We start from the raw sequence: 18611 nt of genomic DNA, 5'->3' as shown, positions 1-18611 counted from the left end.
ATGAAGAGCTCATGCAGTCTAAGGACCAGTTGCATAAGGCAACATCTGAGTTAGCTTCTACTAAGGATACCCTAGCAGATTTATTTAAGCAAATGGAACAGCAAACCCAACTGGTTGCCACCCAAAGCGATGAGATTTCTTCATTGAAGACCCAGTTACTCGAGGCTCAATCCCAGGTTACTAGCGTTTTAGCAGAGAAGGAGAGGATGTCCAGAGAAGCGACGGAATTCCACGCTATCTTAGATGACAAACTGTCAGGTTTACAGATGGCTAATGACACAGTGGCCAACCAAGCCTCCCAAATCCAGCAGTTGCAAGATCAGCTTGCAAAGTCCCGCTCTGTTCCTCCAAGCCCTCCTGTTCCATTAATTCCTTCTCTTTCACAACAGGACTTGGCTGCTCTTCAGAGACAGGCTACTTTGTGCCCTCTATTCCAAGATAAAGTGGAAAGATTGCAGTCCAGAATAGACTTGTTATGGTCTACCTTTGAGCAGTTTCAGGAATATGTCTTACCAGACCATTCTTTCTTTGTTCACTACCACTTACAGAAGTTGGTTTTCTATATGAAGCTTTCCACGATGGATTTACCTTTTCCAGAGGATGGCTGGACTGGGGCTTGGTTTGCTGAGTTGTTGACAGAGGTAGTCAGAATGGTCTTTGAAGATTCTGTCACGCCAGACACCATGTTGATGTCATACATGTATCTACGAGGAGATTTGTTAATTCCAGATAAGGTAGATATGGCATGGTATGTGGGGGATGTGGTCTTACAGGCTGTTCTATATGTCAATCATTTGGAGTTGCGCATAGCTGACATGTTCCAAAGTTATTCCTCCAAAGTAGCTGATTGTCAGGATAATTCGTGGCATCCCATGATTGATTCGGTGGTCCTCAATCAAAGACAAAACACAACTCCTACCTTTGCCCAGAGTACTAATCAACTGAGGATGGATCTCTTAACCTATCTTTCAAAGCATAATCCATTTGATGCTACCTTCTTTGATGCCTATCATAGACGATCTCTTCTAGGACCTTCTGTTCCTACCCTCCTCTATTACCAACAATTGGCTCACCGCTATGCTATATATCTTTCCCTTTGTCAATCTAATTCCACAATTATTTTACCACTTCTTTTCCAACCTTCATCTTTCCCTCAAATTCCTATTTTCACTTATTGTTCCTTTATTGAGGATAGGGTATTTTCCCCTTCTCCACCCTGTCCTTCTCCTTCCATAAATGTACCCTCCACATTTCCTATTTATCAGTTAACACCGTTCCTTAGTGATTCCTTACAAATTTCTGCCACTCCTTCTTTAACCTTTTCTTCCTTTTATGAATTTTCCTATCCTTCCCTACATCCACTTTCCCTTATTCCATTACCCTCTCCTAACACTTCCATATCTCAACCACCTCAGTTGGTTAGTGACTGTGACGGTTTTAATACTCAGATTTCCAGAAGAAGGGGATGGAGTTCGGATGATTGCCTTACAGGACCGCAGATTAATTGGCCAGTAATTCCAGGAGAATGGACAGCTTCAAGTCAAGCTTATCAAAACTATGTTCATTTTTCCCAGCAGTATTCACAGTCTGCAGATCCCTTAGTGAGATTAACTGCTCACTTTGCTTGGTACCTGGCGTATATGCATAGGCACTCTCATAATGATTCAAAGCCTATTCCAAAGCTGTGCATGAATGTCAATGTTAGCATTGATTCCCAACAGTTGGAGATACTGTATTTTTATGCCCTCTGTTTGCCTAGTAGATACCTGGTCCTGTTGGAAAGGATGTGCTGTCTCCAATTTTTTCAAAATCCTCCTAAAAACTTTGTAGATGAATCCTTATCTATGGATCGTTTCCGACAACATCAATCTTTTAAGAGGGATCATCTTCATTGATACCTTTCCAATGTATGGTGGAAGCTTTTTAATGAACAACTCTCTTTTTTTTTTTGAAGGAGTCATTCAGATGGTTGTGTTGTGTGTAGTGTTTGTGTTGTGAGTTTATTTATGTAATATGACCGTGGTGGGTTTCTATTGGATTTTGTGTACGAGCTACGTTTTGGAGAATTGTGGTGCTGGGGTCGTGGTTGCAGAATTGAAGCAGATGCAGATGAAGAAGAAGAAAACTCTTATATCCTTTACAAATTTGTTGTGATTTTCTTGTTTGCTAAGAGGTGTTAATGTATAAAGGGTTTTCCTTTCTTTGTATTTTTATATCAGAAACAGGTTATAAGTTGGGGTCGTGGTGGATGGATTCTTTCTGAAAAGCTATTGAAGATCAAAGTTGAGATTTTAAATAAACTTGTATTCCCTTTTTCCTGGGTCGCGAGGACGCTACCTTATTAAGTGTGGGGATATGTTGAGTGTTGAAATGACTTGTTTTTTGGCTGATTTTTGTTGTTTTTGAGAGCTGAATGGTTGATTTTATGAGATGATTGATTGATTTGGAAGTGGTTTGAGAATGTTTTGGATGATATTGATTGTGTTTTGGAAGATCATGATGTTTGTTGGTGGTTCTGTGATGTTCTGACAGGTTCTCATTGGTTCTGTATACCTTCTGTTTTGCTCTGTTTTGGTCTGTTTTGTTCTGATTGTCTTCTGTAAAGAGGGATGGAGTATTGATTGATGAAGAATGAGATATTGTGAAAGCTTATTGAATGGTTTGTGAGAGTTTGGAATGATTTGAGAATGAGTTATGTAGTTTTGATGACCTTCTGTAGGTCTTCTGTAGAGCTTCTGTTTCTGTTATGTTCTGTACGGTAACTGTTCTGGTACTGTTCTGTAGACTGTTCTGTATGCTTCTGTAAGTGTTCTGTGGAATGTATATGTGATTTTGGGAAAGTTTTCTAGCCTTGGAAAGAGGTGAATACAAGTGCAAAAGAGCTGAAAGAAGTGGAAGAAGTAGCTGCTGAAGACTCAAGTGAAGACTAGAGTGAAGTGACAGTAGTAAGCTATGAAAAGACACTGTAGTGGCTCTGGTGACTCTTCATATCAGACATACCTCTTGGGAGGGGTATCCACGACCTAAGAAGAATTATTGAGAGTGATTTTGAGAGATTGTAGTGAGGATATGATGTATTATTGATGGAGAGAGAGAGAGAGAGAGTCAGAGATAGCCAATTCTACTCAAACAAAGTGATTGTATATGAGAGATTGAGAGAGAAGACTATGAAGATATTGAAGATGAATACTATGTGATGTATTTCCATTCAAAGATGGTGCATTCCTTTGTTTTCTTTGTTCTATTGATGGATTTTGTGAAGATGTTGAAGAATATGGTTGATTCTATTAAAACCGTGGGAGATCTACATGATGCTGCATGAAGATTTGCTGTGCCTGGTGTTCTTTTCTTCATTGTGATCATATGAAACATGATAAACAAGCTTGTTGATGTTACAAGATAGATTTTCTTCCAAGAGAATTCCCTTTTCCTTGGTGTTCCTCTCGGGGCTCCAATCACCTTGGCATTAGGCTATATGCCAAATTAAACTGTATTGATTGGGAAAGTAAATTGTCACAAGGATAGTAAAACCGTGACAAGACGATTAATATTACCTTCCAAAAGATAACTGAACCAATCTAAACATAGAAACATTCATACCCTAAACACTTGACTACTTTCCTTACTGTAGGGACAATAAATTCATAAAGATAAGAAACTAGGGTTTGTCCCTAAGGTTCTTAAAAGAAGAAACCCTAGGCCTGACATACGTCAGCTTAAAGAATCTAAACAGATTATTCCATCGCAGGACTTGTGCAACATGTATGAAATCATTTAGTCTTGTGATTGATTCACAAGGGAAAGGGTAAAAACCCTCATCAAGGACGACAGATCCCTACGCAAGTTATCTTGCAAAAAGACGTATTTTTGGATATCCTTCTAAATAAGGAGAGTTGTAAACTAGAAGCTAGCATATCTAAGGCACTTTAGGGATTAACCAAATTGGGTATGCCCTACACCGGAATGTAAGAGATCTTGCCAAGTTACAAGACACCTTGGCAACGAGTGCTGATACACTCAAAAAGGAAAGAACACTTCCTTAGCAGTTTGCCAAACAACTCGGTTGATTAACGGAAATGTTTGTGCTTGCTAGAGATTTTAGAACTCTGTTTGAAATATAAATTACAAATTAAATGAGTACCTATACTTCGGGTTAAAGGCCTGAAGGGAGAGGCAGCTTCAGTTACCCCTGACTGCCTACCTGATCCCAACCAAGGGGGTTGTTGACCACGCCGGGAACATGGACCGAACCCGCCGCGAGAGGTCTCTCCGTTGAGTTCTACTTGGAGCAGGAGGATGCTTGATTGCTAGAGGGGCTCTGGCCGTAAATCCCTCGCCTTTCGGGTCCTGCACAAGAGGCTAACGTGACTCGGGATTTGATATCGAGGCCCGCATACTAGTTGACGCGCGGAAGCTTGGAATAGTGATCCCTGGAGATTACTGGATAGCCTTCGGGCAGATTATGGACAAGCCTACGGGCGGAACTCCTTGTATTTCAAAAATAGAATGAAGAAATGTTAAAAGAACTTGCTTGATGTTGTTTTTCTATGTCACGTGATAAGATTACGTGAAGGAACCAGTGCTTAACAGGGTTAATTAAAGAAGCTGATTGTTATATGTCAAATTAATGTGTTAGATAATTACATAACTAAAACAAACCAAGGAAAGTGCGGAGGATGGGCCATGGGTCCGTCCTACGGTTGGGTGGTCCCGGTTAGCCGGGAACTTTTCTCAAAAATCTTGAAGAACAGTGGAATGATCATCATCATCAAAACGAATAACGAGAACAATGACCTAAAGTTACGTCTTACCCGATTTACGTTGTTTTAGGGGAATGGAATGGGACTATGCCTTTTGGCAGAGAGGTTGAGCTTTGTATCCCTCTCGTTTCCCATTCTCCTTAAACCAAGTGCAATGTGAATCTGCTTCAGACCTGGCGTTTCTATGTAAAGTAGTTCGCTCGGGTCTGATGCTAGTTACTGTTAGCTAATGACCCATTAGGGAAACCCTAATTCCGGTCGATCCTAAGTGGGAACGGCCATGATACTTCCGCTACGTGGCAGACGTGGGAAGAACTAGATCGCAAAACCCGTAACATTCCATGGGAGTGCCGGGCGAAGCTTTTCTAGATATCCTTTCCGATGGACTGCTAAGACGTGTCCTGGATGATACTAGGGGACACGTTACAAGTTGGTATCAGAGCCGACCAACAACGGAATTATTTTTATGAGATCTCAATAAAATGAAGTAAAGAAATTGTTGCTGTCCAAACATTTCCTCATCTTCAATGCTGTCTTGCAGAACTATGAAGCGTGGAACAAGTTTTTGGTGTTTCGGGTCATGTTTATGACTCCAATGCATTCTCCGCTTTATAGACAAAGAATTGGGATGATGAACATCATGGAGCAAATTTATAATCCATCACCTTTATACATAGAACGAAGATGGATGGGGTCTTCAGGAATCTACTATATAGCCGCCCGTTGGTTTGCTTATCTACAGACCAACCTAAAGAGGATCAAGTGGTTGGAAGACTTGAAAGTCGTGAAGCTGTTCATTTTTGTGGAAGCTCACGTAAATTCGACTTTACATATTCAAGATCGAAGGGTTGAAATGAACTCATATGTATATGAGAAAGTAACCCGTGTAATCCGAGCCGACAGGATTAAAGTGTTGGGCCGCCATGAGAAGTATGGATTCCAACGAAAAGGGTATCCTGAACTTCCAATGAATTATCGATTCCTAAAGATCCATGACCCAAAACCCTACTATTACACAGTTCCTGTAGACAAATGCAATACAACGTTGTTCTCCCCAAACTAAATGTAATGATTGGATTATCATCACACGAGACGTTGTATAAGGCTACGCCTATGTAAATATAAATAAAGACTTCTTTTATCAATATCTGGCTGTGCATCAGAGTTGTTAAAAAGTTAAGTAGCTTCATTATTTACGAGATAGCTGAACTAAAGATAAGCTAACGCCAATTGTCATATAATAACGTTAAGAAAACTTTTATCCAGGCACAACCCCAGGTACAGGTTCCAAATTCGCCCCCTACATCAAGTACTGTTGTGACCCAGGAGAAGAAGTTCCTCCTCAAGCAGATAAAGCCACCCAAGTTTGACGGGAGAGGCAGATTCGTCCAGTCTGATGCTGAAATTTGGATTGAATCTATGGAGGATTATTTTGAAGCAGCTGGTACTGCACCTACCAATCAGGCCATGCTCGCCAAGTTAAAACTCACCGGCGAAGCCAGACTTTGGTGGAAACAATGGTGCAGGGATCAAGGGACTTCAGAGGGGTCTATTACCTGGGAGAAGTTAAAGAAAGCCGTGCAGGGGAGATATTTGCCACCTGCATATCGTACACAGAAAATGAATGAGTTCTACGAGCTAAAACAGCTAGGACTCATCCTTGACGCATACTACTCTAAATTTGTCTCACTCTTAAAGTATGCGCCACAGATGGACACGACACAGCAGGTGTCCAAATTTTGTGCGGGCTTAAATCCACTCGTAAATACCCGTCTCGAATCTATGCATCCATCAGATCTTCAGGATGCACTCATTCGAGCGGCACCTATAATTCAGGTGGTGCAAGCTAGACCAAGGGGTAATAAAACTTGGTCCTATAGTGACCCGAATAGAGGAGCATTCAGACCTCAAGTGAAGAGAGTTCAAGGTCACAATCAGGGACAAAGGAAGAAAGCAAGGACAAATAACGTCAATAACTTTGTTCCTACTCAAAGTAATGGCCGAAACCTCCATTGTTTCCACTGCAACGAACCCGGCCACTTCAAGAGGCAATGCCCCAAGCTCAGCGGAGGACATCGTCAAACGTATTTCCAAGGTGCAGGCCGCAGTCAAGGAGCCGTTACCCGTGGAAGAGGAAGAACTGCCTGCATTGCCAATAGGCAAAGATGCGAAGAAGAAGATGAGGAAGATCCAACTATGGAAGCAGAATTCGAAAGAGCGACAGTCCATGCCGCTTTACACAAGAAAGGGCCGAATCGCCAGTTCTCGGTGATTCAGACATCGTCGGACTATCAAGGTAAAGGTTTCAAAACCTTGATTGATTGTGGCAGTACACATTCCTTTATCTCACCAGCATGTGCAAAAAGATTAGGAATAGCCACAGTAGAAGCACCTACCCTGCTTGTGGAATTGGCAAACGGTCGTGAGGTAACTCAGAAGCTTCTAAGGGGGGATCTTTAAGACCCCTTTCTCATTGATATTCCCTTAAAAGTTCTTTAACCCCGGTTTCCATTATAAACCCCCTTTGTTCCCCTCGGGTTTAATCCTCCCTAAATCCCCTTTGTCCCCCCCCATCTTAAACCCCCCTAGGATTAGTAAATTCCCTTTTCCCCTTAAGCCCTTCCCTTAGACTTTGGGAACCTACCCCTGGTTTTAATTCCCCTAAGACCTTTTCCACCCCCTTATAACCCTTTTAACCCTTCTCCAAGCCCCCTCATAACTCTCATTTTTCCACAACTCCCTAAGCTTTCTTCCTAATCCCCCGTATCCCCATTATTATTTTCCCCCGAACCTAACCATCATCATGGCCTTGGATGGTATCCCATAAGGGAAAAATAGCCGTGAGATAAAGGATAGGGAGGGAAAGTAAAGGGAGTGAAAAGAAGGAGTGAAGGAGGAAGAGTGGGAAAAAGACAAAAGAAAGGGAAAGAAGGAGAAGACGGTGGAATTCCAGAAGAAAGACAAAAAGGCTATCTCACATTCGAAGTACGATGCCGCCGAAGAAAGTCCAAGGTGTAGCTGCAGGAGGGTCATCCCCCGGTATCCATGTGGATATCTCACCTCAAAGCCAGGTTTTTCTTCTTGGCCTTAATTCGGTTTTAAGTCGATCATGCAAAGAAAATTTGTTAAGGATAGGATATATTTGTTCGAGTTATTTGTAATGAAGGAGTTTAGCTTATGAATGACAATGTATACAACTTAGCTTTCTTCAAATTGCATCAAGCATTATAAAATTACGAGCAAGATTAACCATTTACTATAGTAATATATTCCTAAGGTGTAGAAATTATATCTTGCACCATTAGTCTTATTCCTTTCGCAACGAAGCATGGTAAATGGCTAAATTCATGAAAGGTTTCTTTCGATGCTCAAATTACTAGGGAGTTATCTTTGCTAGTTGCACATCTTAGCAAGGCAATTGTTGTTATTTGGCATGAGTTCATCTTTAAAGAAAACGGAAGTTAAATGTTAGGAATTAACAAGTATAAAAATTAGATATACGAACTCATTTGGAAAGAAAATGTAATGGGGAATTGCTGGATGACACTCTATTAATACTTTTCCCTTGCTATTTGAGGACTTGGGGACTAATAAAGTGTGTATACACCAATTTCACAGCTAGGCCTTTTTGTCCCAAGGAGTATTGTCGCTCTTTGTATCACCTTGGCATTAGGCTATATGCCAAATTAAACTATATTGATTGGGAAAGTAAATTGTCACAAGGATAGTAAAACCGTGACAAGACGATTAATATTACCTTCCAAAAGATAACTGAACCAATCTAAACATAGAAACATTCATACCCTAAACACTTGACTACTTTCCTTACTGTAGGGACAATAAATTCATAAAGATAAGAAACTAGGGTTTGTCCCTAAGGTTCTTAAAAGAAGAAACCCTAGGCCTGACATACGTCAGCTTAAAGAATCTAAACAGATTATTCCATCGCAGGACTTGTGCAACATGTATGAAATCATTTAGTCTTGTGATTGATTCACAAGGGAAAGGGTAAAAACCCTCATCAAGGACGACAGATCCCTACGCAAGTTATCTTGCAAAAAGACGTATTTTTGGATATCCTTCTAAATAAGGAGAGTTGTAAACCAGAAATTAGCATATCTAAGGCACTTTAGGGATTAACCAAATTGGGTATGCCCTACACCGGAATGTAAGAGATCTTGCCAAGTTACAAGACACCTTGGCAACGAGTGCTGATACACTCAAAAAGGAAAGAACACTTCCTTAGCAGTTTGCCAAACAACTCGGTTGATTAACGGAAATGTTTGTGCTTGCTAGAGATTTTAGAACTCTGTTTGAAATATAAATTACAAATTAAATGAGTACCTATACTTCAGGTTAAAGGCCTGAAGGGAGAGGCAGCTTCAGTTACCTCCGACTGTCTACCTGACCCTAACCAAGGGGGTTGTTGACCGCGCCAGGAACGTGGACCGAACCCGCCGCGAGAGGTCTCTCCGTTGAGTTCTACTTGGAGCAGGAGGATGCTTGGTTGCTAGAGGGGCTTTGGCCGTAAATCCCTCGCCTTTCGGGTCCTGCACAAGAGGCTAACGTGACTCGGGATTTGATCTCGAGGCCCGCATACTAGTTGACGAGCGAAAGCTTGGAATAGTGATCCCTAGAGATTACTGGATAGCCTTCGGGCAGATTATGGACAAGCCTACGGGCGGTACTCCTTATATTTCGAAGATAAAATGAAAAAATGATAAAAGAACTTTCTTGATGTTATTTTTCTATGTCACCTGATAAGATTACGTGAAGGAACCAGTGCTTAACAGGGTTAATTAAAGAAGCTGATTTTTATATGTCAAATTAATGTGTTAGATAATTACATAACTAAAACAAACCGAGGATACTTGTAACGTGTCCCCTAGTATCATCCAGGACACGTCTTAGTAGTCCATCGGAAAGGATATCTAGAAAAGCTCCGCCCGGCACTCCCATGGAATGTTATGGGTTTTGCGATCTAGTTCTTCCCGCGTCTGCCACGTAGCGGAAGTATCCAAGCCGTTCCCACTTAGGATCGACCGGAATTAGGGTTTCCCTAATGGGTCATTAGCTAACAGCAACTAGCGTCAGACCCAAGTGAACTACTTTACGCAGAAACGCCAGGTCCGAAGCGGATTCACGCTGCACTTGGTTTAAGGAGAATGGGAAACGAGAGGGATGCAAAGCTCAACCTCTCTGCCAAAAGGCATAGTCCCATTCCATTCCCCTAAAACAACGTAAATCGGGTAAGACGTAACTTTAGGTCATTGTTCTCGTTATTCGTTTTGATGATGATGATAATTCCGCTGTTCTTCGAGATTTTTGAGAAAAGTTCCCGGCTAACCGGGACCACCCAACCGTAGGACGAACCCATGGCCCATCCTCTGCACTTTCCTCGGTTTGTTTTAGTTATGTAATTATCTAACACATTAATTTGACATATAACAATCAGCTTCCTTAATTAACCCTGTTAAGCACTGGTTCCTTCACGTAATCTTATCACGTGACATAGAAAAACAACATCAAGCAAGTTCTTTTAACATTTCTTCATTTTATCTTTGAAATACAATGAGTTCTGCCCACAGGCTTGTCCATAATCTGCCCGAAGGCTACCCAGTAATCTCCAGGGATCACTATTCCAAGCTTTCGCCCGTCAACTAGTATGTGGGCCTCAAGATCCAATCCCGAGTCACGTTAGCCTCTTGTGCAGGACCCGGAAGGCGAGGGATTTACGGCCAGAGCCCCCCTTGGCACCCAAGCGTCCTCCTGCTCCAAGTAGAACTCAACGGAGAGACCTCTCGCAGCGGGTTCAGTCCACGTTCCTGGCGCGGTCAACAACCCCCTTGGTTAGGGTCAAGCAGGCAGTCGGGGTTAACTAAAGCTGCCTCTCCCTTCAGGCCTTTAACCTGAAGTATAGGTACTCATTTAATTTGTAATTTATATTTCAAACAGAGTTCTAAAATCTCTAGCAAGCACAAACATTTCCGTTAATCAACCGAGTTGTGTGGCAAACTGCTAAGGAAGTGTTCTTTCCTTTTTGAGTGTATCAGCACTCTTCCCCAAGGTGTCTTGTAACTTGGCAAGATCCCTTACATTCTGGTGTAGGGGATACCCAATTTGGTTAATCCCTAAAGTGCCTTAGATATGCTAGTTTCTAGTTTACAACTCTCCTTATTTAGAAGGATATCCAAAAATACGTCTTTTTGCAAGATAACTTGCGTAGGGATCTGCCGTCCTTGATGAGGGTTTTTACCCTTTCCCTTGTGAATCAATCACAAGACTAAATGATTTCATACATGTTGCACAAGTCCTACGATGGAATAATCTGTTTAGATTCTTTAAGCTGACGTATGTCAGGCATAGGGTTTCTTCTTTTAAGAACCTTAGGGACAAACCCTAGTTTCTTATCTTTATGAATTTATTGTCCCTACGGTAAGGAAAGTAGTCAAGTGTTTAGGGTATGAATGTTTCTATGTTTAGATTGGTTCAGTTATCTTTTGGAAGGTAATATTAATCATCTTGTCACGGTTTTACTATCCTTGTGACAATTTACTTTCCCAATCAATACAGTTTAATTTGGCATATAGCCTAATTCCAAGGTGATACAAAGAGCGACAATACTCCTTGGGACAAAAAGGCCTAGCTGTGAAATTGGTGTATACACACTTTATTAGTCCCCAAGTCCTCAAATAGCAAGGGAAAAGTATTAATAGAGTGTCATCCAGCAATCCCCCCATTACATTTTCTTTCCAAATGAGTTCGTATATCTAATTTTTATACTTGTTAATTCCTAACATTTAACTTCCATTTTCTTTAAAGATGAACTCATGCCAAATAACAACAATTGCCTTGCTAAGATGTGTAACTAGCAAAGATAACTCCCTAGTAATTTGAGCATCAAAAGAAACCTTTCATGAATTTAGCCATTTACCATGCTTCGTTGCGAAAGGAATAAGACTAATGGTGCAAGATATAATTTCTACACCTTAGGAATATATTACTATAGTAAATGGTTAATCTTGCTCGTAATTTTATAATGCTTGATGCAATTTGAAGAAAGCTAAGTTGTATACATTGTCATTCATAAGCTAAACTCCTTCGTTACAAATAACTCGAACAAATATATCCTATCCTTAACAATTTTTCTTTCCATGATCGACTTAAAACCGAATTAACGCCAAGAAGAAAAACCTGGCTTTGAGGTGAGATATCCACATGGATACCGGGGGATGACCCTCCCGCAGCTACACCTTGGACTTTCTTCGGCGGCATCGTAGTTCGAATGTGAGATAGCCTTTTTCTCTTTCTTCTGGAATTCCACCATCTTCTCTTTCTTTCCCTTTCTTTTGTCTTTTTCCCACTCTTCCTCCTTCACTCCTTCTTTTCACTCCCTTTACTTTCCCTCCCTATCTTTTATCTCATGGCTATTTTTCCCTTACGGGATACCATCTGAGGCCATGATGATGGTTAGGTTCGGGGGAAAATAATAATGGGGATACGGGGGATTAGGAAGAAAGCTTAGGGAGTTGTGGAAAAATGAGAGTTATGAGGGGGGTTGAAGAAGGGTTAAAAGGGTTATAAGGGGGTGGAAAAGGTCTTAGGGGAATTAAAACCAGGGGTAGGTTCCCAAAGTCTAAGGGAAGGGCTTAAGGGGAAAAGGGAATTTACTAATCCTAGCGAGGTTTAAAATGGGGGGGGGGGGGGACAAAGGGGATTTAGGGAGGATTAAACACGAGGGGAACAAAGGGGGTTTATAATGGAAACTGGGGTTAAAGGACTTTTAAGGGAATATCAATGAGAAAGGGGGCTTAAAGATCCCCCTTAGAAGCTTCCAAGAAGCTTCTAAATGCACGTGGCATGTGGAGGACGACGGAATCCCTAACGGCTCTTTGTGGATTGGTTGGCCATGGCAGCGGTGGCCTCAGGATGTAGGTGGCAGCAGCCTTCCGTCCTCCTCCCTCAGCTCGGTGTTATGGCGGCACTCTCCTCTTCGCAATCACGGCAGGGTTGTCTCCTTCGGCCTCTATTTCTCACGGCTCAGCCTCCCCTTCTCCAGCGGCCCCCCCCTCGTTTAAATAGTGGAGGGGAGGGGGATCTTTCCTCCCGGCGTGTCATCACGCATGGTCCCCCTCCCTCCATAAGGCTCCACCAAGGAGCTTAATAGCTCCTTCTATTCCCCTCCCCCTCCAGCTTGTCAGTTGGCTGGAGGGATAAGGGGGAAATTAAAAAAATTACCATTAAACCAATTCATTTTTTTAACGCGGAATATTACATTCTCTCCCCCTTGGAGGAATCGAGATGTCCTCATCTCGAGATAAACTAGGGATATTGATGGTTGAGAGAGATTTCATCTATCCAAGTGGCATCCTCTTCGGGACAATCTTTCCACTGGACAAGGCATTCTTTCAAGGTTCTAGATCTTAGCTGTCTTTCCCTAACATCTAAGATCCTTTCAGGCCTTAGTTCAAGGACTCCTTGACTAGGCATTACAATTTGTTGGTCATCAAGTATATGATTAGGATTGGGTACATATTTTTTCAATAGGCTGATATGGAATACATTGTGAACCTTTAGGTTCTCAGGGAGTTGCAATCTATAAGCATTGGGTCCTAGGCATTTGAGGATTTTATATGGCCCACAATACCTTGGACTTAGCTTCTTGCATTCTCCTAGGGATAGAGAACTCTTTTTAGGGCGTACTCAAATGAAGACCATGTCCCCTTCTTCGAAGACTCTATCTTGACGTTTAAAATCTGCATATGCCTTTTGCCTATACTTGGCCGCTTGTATGTCTTGTCTTATTAACCTTATTTGATCATCCATTTCCTCCAACATTTGTCTTGAAGCTTCAACTCTTAGGGTTGGATCGAAAAAGTTTAGGGGACTTCGACAATCATGACCATACAATGCCTGGAAAGGGGTCATTTGAATGCTCTGCTGGTAAGAAGCATTGTAGGAAAATTCAACTAATGGCAAGTATTGAATCCACCTCTTTGGCTCTCGACAGCAGTATGCCCTAAGCATATCCTCAATGATTTGATTTACTCGCTCTGTTTGGCCATCCATTTGGGGATGGTAGGCGGTGCTAAAACAGAGTTGAGTCCCAATAGCCTCAAAGATAGCTCTCCAGAAGTGTGATGTGAAGAGAGAATCTCGATCACTAATGATTCTTCTAGGTAACCCATGTAGCTTGAATATCTCCTTCATAAACAATCTCAAAATGTCGGAGGCTTTATAATTTGTCTTTACTGGAATCAGGTGTGCAACCTTGGTAAGCATGTCAACCAAATCCATAATGGAATTGTATCCTCCTTGGACTTGAGGTAAGCCCACAACAAAATCCATACTGATGAATTCCTATTTCATTTGGGGAATGTCAAGCGGTTGCAGTTTCCCTGGCATCATGACATGTTCGGCTTTGATACGTTGGCAAGGCAAACACTCAGTGATATACTTGAGAACATCACCTTTAAGCTTCTCCCAATGGTAGCTTTTCCTAACTGCATTAAGAGTTTTAGCATAGCCAGGATGTCCTGCGAAAGGAGAATCATGAGCTTCCCATAATATCTTCTGCTTAAGTGACTGGCTTGCTGGTATACACAGCCTTGTTCTCTAGTAGACAAGTCCATTATCAATGGAAAATTCCTGATACTTAGCTTGCAACTTCTGATTCTGCTCCTTGGTAGATATCTCCTTTATCATTGTTTGGTAGGCCAAATCATGGCATGCTTCCTCTCTAGCTAGTTCAAGTATAGGGTTGTTTGGCATAGATACCTTTGTAACCAGAGATCTGGCCGTTGATGGATTCTGCAAGATTAGGGAATTTAGGAATGCCTTGCGACTGAGTGCATCGGCAACTATATTCTCTTTCCCTGGTCGGTACTTGATTTCAAAATCATATTCCTCCAATACTTCAATCCACCGACGTTGTCTCATGTTAACCTCGTTTTGGGTAAAAATCCATTTGAGACTCTTATGATCGGTTACTAGAGTAAACTTGTTACCCAACAGGTAGTGTCTCCAAAGCTTTAGAGCATGGATGACAGCTAGTAATTCCAGATCATGCGTGGCATAATTCTTTTTATGACTCTTCAATTTCCTTGAAGAGTATGCTACTGGATGACCTTCCTGCATAAGTACACATGCCAAGGCAAGAATGCTAGCATCAGTTACTACCTCGAACTCCTTATTGAGGTCAGGAAGTTTTAGAATAGGTGCTGATATCAAACTTTGCTTCAGTTTGTCGAAGCTATTTTGTTCGGAAGTTGACCATGTAATGGAAGTCTGCTTCTTTAGTAGATCTGTAAGGGGTGCTGCAATCAAAGCATAGTTTTTGGTAAAGACCCTATACCATCCTGTCAATCCAAGAAAGCTACGTATTTCTTTGACGGATACTGGTATTGGCCATCAAGATATGGTCTAAAAATATCCTGCATTAATCTATTGAAGGTGGCAGGTGCATTTGTAAGCCCAAATGACATAACCAGGAACTCAAAGTGCCCATATCTTGTATTGAAGGCCGTCTTTGGAATATCTTCTTCCTTGATCCTTATCTGATAATAACCTGACCTGAGATCAATCTTGGAGAAGATCTTTACACCTTGAAGACGATAAAGAAGCTCATCTATTCTAGGAATAGGATACTTGTTCTTGATTGTTGATTGATTCAACCCTCGGTAATCAATACATAGTCGAAGTGTCCCATCTTTCTTTTTCTGGAATAGTAATGGAGCTCCCCACAGTGAGTTGCTAGGCCGGATGTGACCCTGATCCAACAGTTGCTTGAGCTGTTCCTTCAACTCAATTTCTTCTGGTATGGACATTCTATAAGGTCTCTTTGCAATTGGTGCAGCTCCAGGTACTAGCCTAATCTCATGATCTACTTCTCTTGGAGGCAGAAGTTCAATCAATTCCTCAGGGAATACGTCAGCATATTCCTTTAGCCAAGAAGGTCCTTCATGAGACTCTTACTTTTCATCTAACTTGTTGAGTTTGATCAGGTAAACGGGTAATCCTTTCTGACTCCTTTTATGATCCGAGATACTTTGGCTAATTGGATTCTTGGCACTCCTGCCTCACCTTGAGTTGTGACAAATTCCCTTTCAGATTTTTGAAAGGAAACTTGACCCTTTCCACAATGAATGTGGGCATCATTAGGCTTCAGCCAATCCATCCCGAGTAGAAACTCATGGATACCTAAATTCATGACTCTAAATTTGACTGAGGTTTTCTTTCCTCCCAGAAAGAATTCCACCTTAGTAGTTTGCCTGGTACAAGTTACCTCACGACCGTTTGCCAATTCCACAAGCAGGGTAGGTGCTTCTACTGTGGCTATTCCTAATCTTTTTACACATGCTGGTGAGATAAAGGAATGTGTACTGCCACAATCAATCAAGGTTTTGAAACCTTTACCTTGATAGTCCGACGGTGTCTGAATCATCGAGAATTGGCGATTCGGCCCTTTCTTGTGTAAAGCGGCATGGACTGTCGCTCTTTCGAATTCTGCTTCCATAGTCGGATCTTCCTCATCTTCTTCTTCGCATCTTTGCCTATTGGCAATGCAGGAAGTTCTTCCTCTTCCACGGGTAACGGCTCCTTGACCGCGGCCTGCACCTTCGAAAGGCGTTTGACGATGTCCTCCGCTGAGCTTGAGGCATTGCCTCTTGAAGTGACCAGGTTCATTGCAGTGGAAACAATAGAGGTTTCGGCCATTACTTTGAGTAGGAACAAAGTTGTTGACGTTATTTGTCCTTGCTTTCTTCCTTTGTCCCTGATTGTGACCTTGAACTCTCTTCACTTGAGGTCTGAATGCTCCTCTGTTTGGGTCACTATAGGACCAAGTTTTATTACCCCTTGGTTTAGCTTGCACCTCCTGAATTATAGGTGTCGCTGGAATGAGTGCATCCTTAAGATTTGATGGACGCATAGATTCGAGACGGGTATTTACGGGTGGATTTAAGCCCGCACAAAATTTGGACACCTGCTGTGTCGTGTCCATCTGTGGCGCATACTTTAAGAGTGAGACAAATTTAGAGTAGTATGCGTCAAGGGTGAGTCCTAGCTGTTTTAGCTCGTAGAAATCATTCATTTTCTGTGTACGATATGCAGGTGGCAAATATCTCCCCTGCACGGCTTTCTTTAACTTCTCCCAGGTAACAGACCCCTCTGAAGTCCCTTGATCCCTGCACCATTGTTTCCACCAAAGTCTGGCTTTGCCGGTGAGTTTTAACTTGGCGAGCATGGCCTGATTGGTAGGTGTAGTACCAGTTGCTTCAAAATAATCCTCCATAGATTTAATCCAAATTTCAGCATCAGACTGGATGAATCTGCCTCTCCCGTCAAACTTGGGTGGCTTTATCTGATTGAGGAGGAACTTCTTCTCCTGGGTCACAGCAGTACTTGATGTAGGGGGCGAATTTGGAACCTGTACCTGGGGTTGTGACTGGATAAAAGTTTTCTTAATGTTATTATATGATAATTGGCGTTAGCTTATCTTTAGTTCAGCTATCTCGTAAATAATGAAGCTACTTAACTTTTTAACAACTCTGATGCACAGCCAGATATTGATAAAAGAAGTCTTTATTTATATTTACATGGGCGTAGCCTTATACAATGTCTCGTGTGATGATAATCCAATCATTACATTCAGTTTGGGGAGAACAACGTTGTATTGCATTTGTCTACAGGAACTGTGTAATAGTAGGGTTTTGGGTCATGGATCTTTAGGAATCGATAATTCATTGGAAGTTCAGGATACCCTTTTCGTTGGAATCCATACTTCTCATGGCGGCCCAACACTTTAATCCTGTTGGCTGGGATTCCACGGGTTACTTCCTCATATATATATGAGTTCATTTCAACCCTCCAACCTTGAATATATAAAGTTGAATTTACGTGAGCTTCCACAAAAATGAACAGCTTCACGACTTTCAAGTCTTCCAACCACTTGATCCTCTTTAGGTTGGGTCTGTAGATAAGCAAACCGGTGGGCAGCTAAGTAGTAGATTCCTGAAGACCCCATCCATCTTCGTTCTATGTATAAAGGTGATGGATTATAAATCTGCTCCAGGATGTTCATCATCCCAATTCTTTGTCTATAAAGCGGAGAATGCATTGCAGTCATAAACATGACCCGAAACACCAAAAACTTGTTCCACGTTTCATAGTTCTGCAAGACAGCATTGAAGATGAGAAAATGTTTGGACAGCAACAATTTCTTTACTTCATTTTATTGAGATCTCATAAAAACAATTCTGTTGTTGATCTGCTCTGATACCAACTTGTAACGTGTCCCCTAGTATCATCCAGGACACGTCTTAGCGGTCCATCGGAAAGGATATCTAGAAAAGCTCCGCCCGGCACTCCCATGGAATGTTACGAGTTTTGCGATCTAGTTCTTCCCGCGTCTGCCACGTAGCGGAAGTATCCAAGCCGTTCCCACTTAGGATCGACCGGAATTAGGGTTTCCCTAATGGGTCATTAGCTAACAGCAACTAGCGTCAGACCCGAGTGAACTACTTTACGCAGAAACGCCAGGTCCGAAGCAGATTCACGCTGCACTTGATTCAAGGAGAATGGGAAACCAGAGGGATGCAAAGCTCAACCTCTCTGCCAAAAGGCATAGTCCCATTCCGTTCCCCTAAAACAACGTAAATCGGGTAAGACATAACTTTAGGTCATTGTTCTCGTTATTCGTTTTGATGATGATGATCATTCCGCTGTTCTTCGAGATTTTTGAGAAAAGTTCCCGGCTAACCGGGACCACCCAACCGTAGGACGGACCCATGGCCCATCCTCCGCACATTCCTCGGTTTGTTTTAGTTATGTAATTATCTAACACATTAATTT

Source organism: Lygodium microphyllum, chromosome 12, assembly GCF_053477565.2.
Source record: "Lygodium microphyllum isolate KBCC chromosome 12, Lygodium_microphyllum_v1.1.10, whole genome shotgun sequence".
NCBI lineage: Eukaryota > Viridiplantae > Streptophyta > Polypodiopsida > Schizaeales > Lygodiaceae > Lygodium > Lygodium microphyllum.
This window is presented reverse-complemented; position numbering follows the sequence as displayed.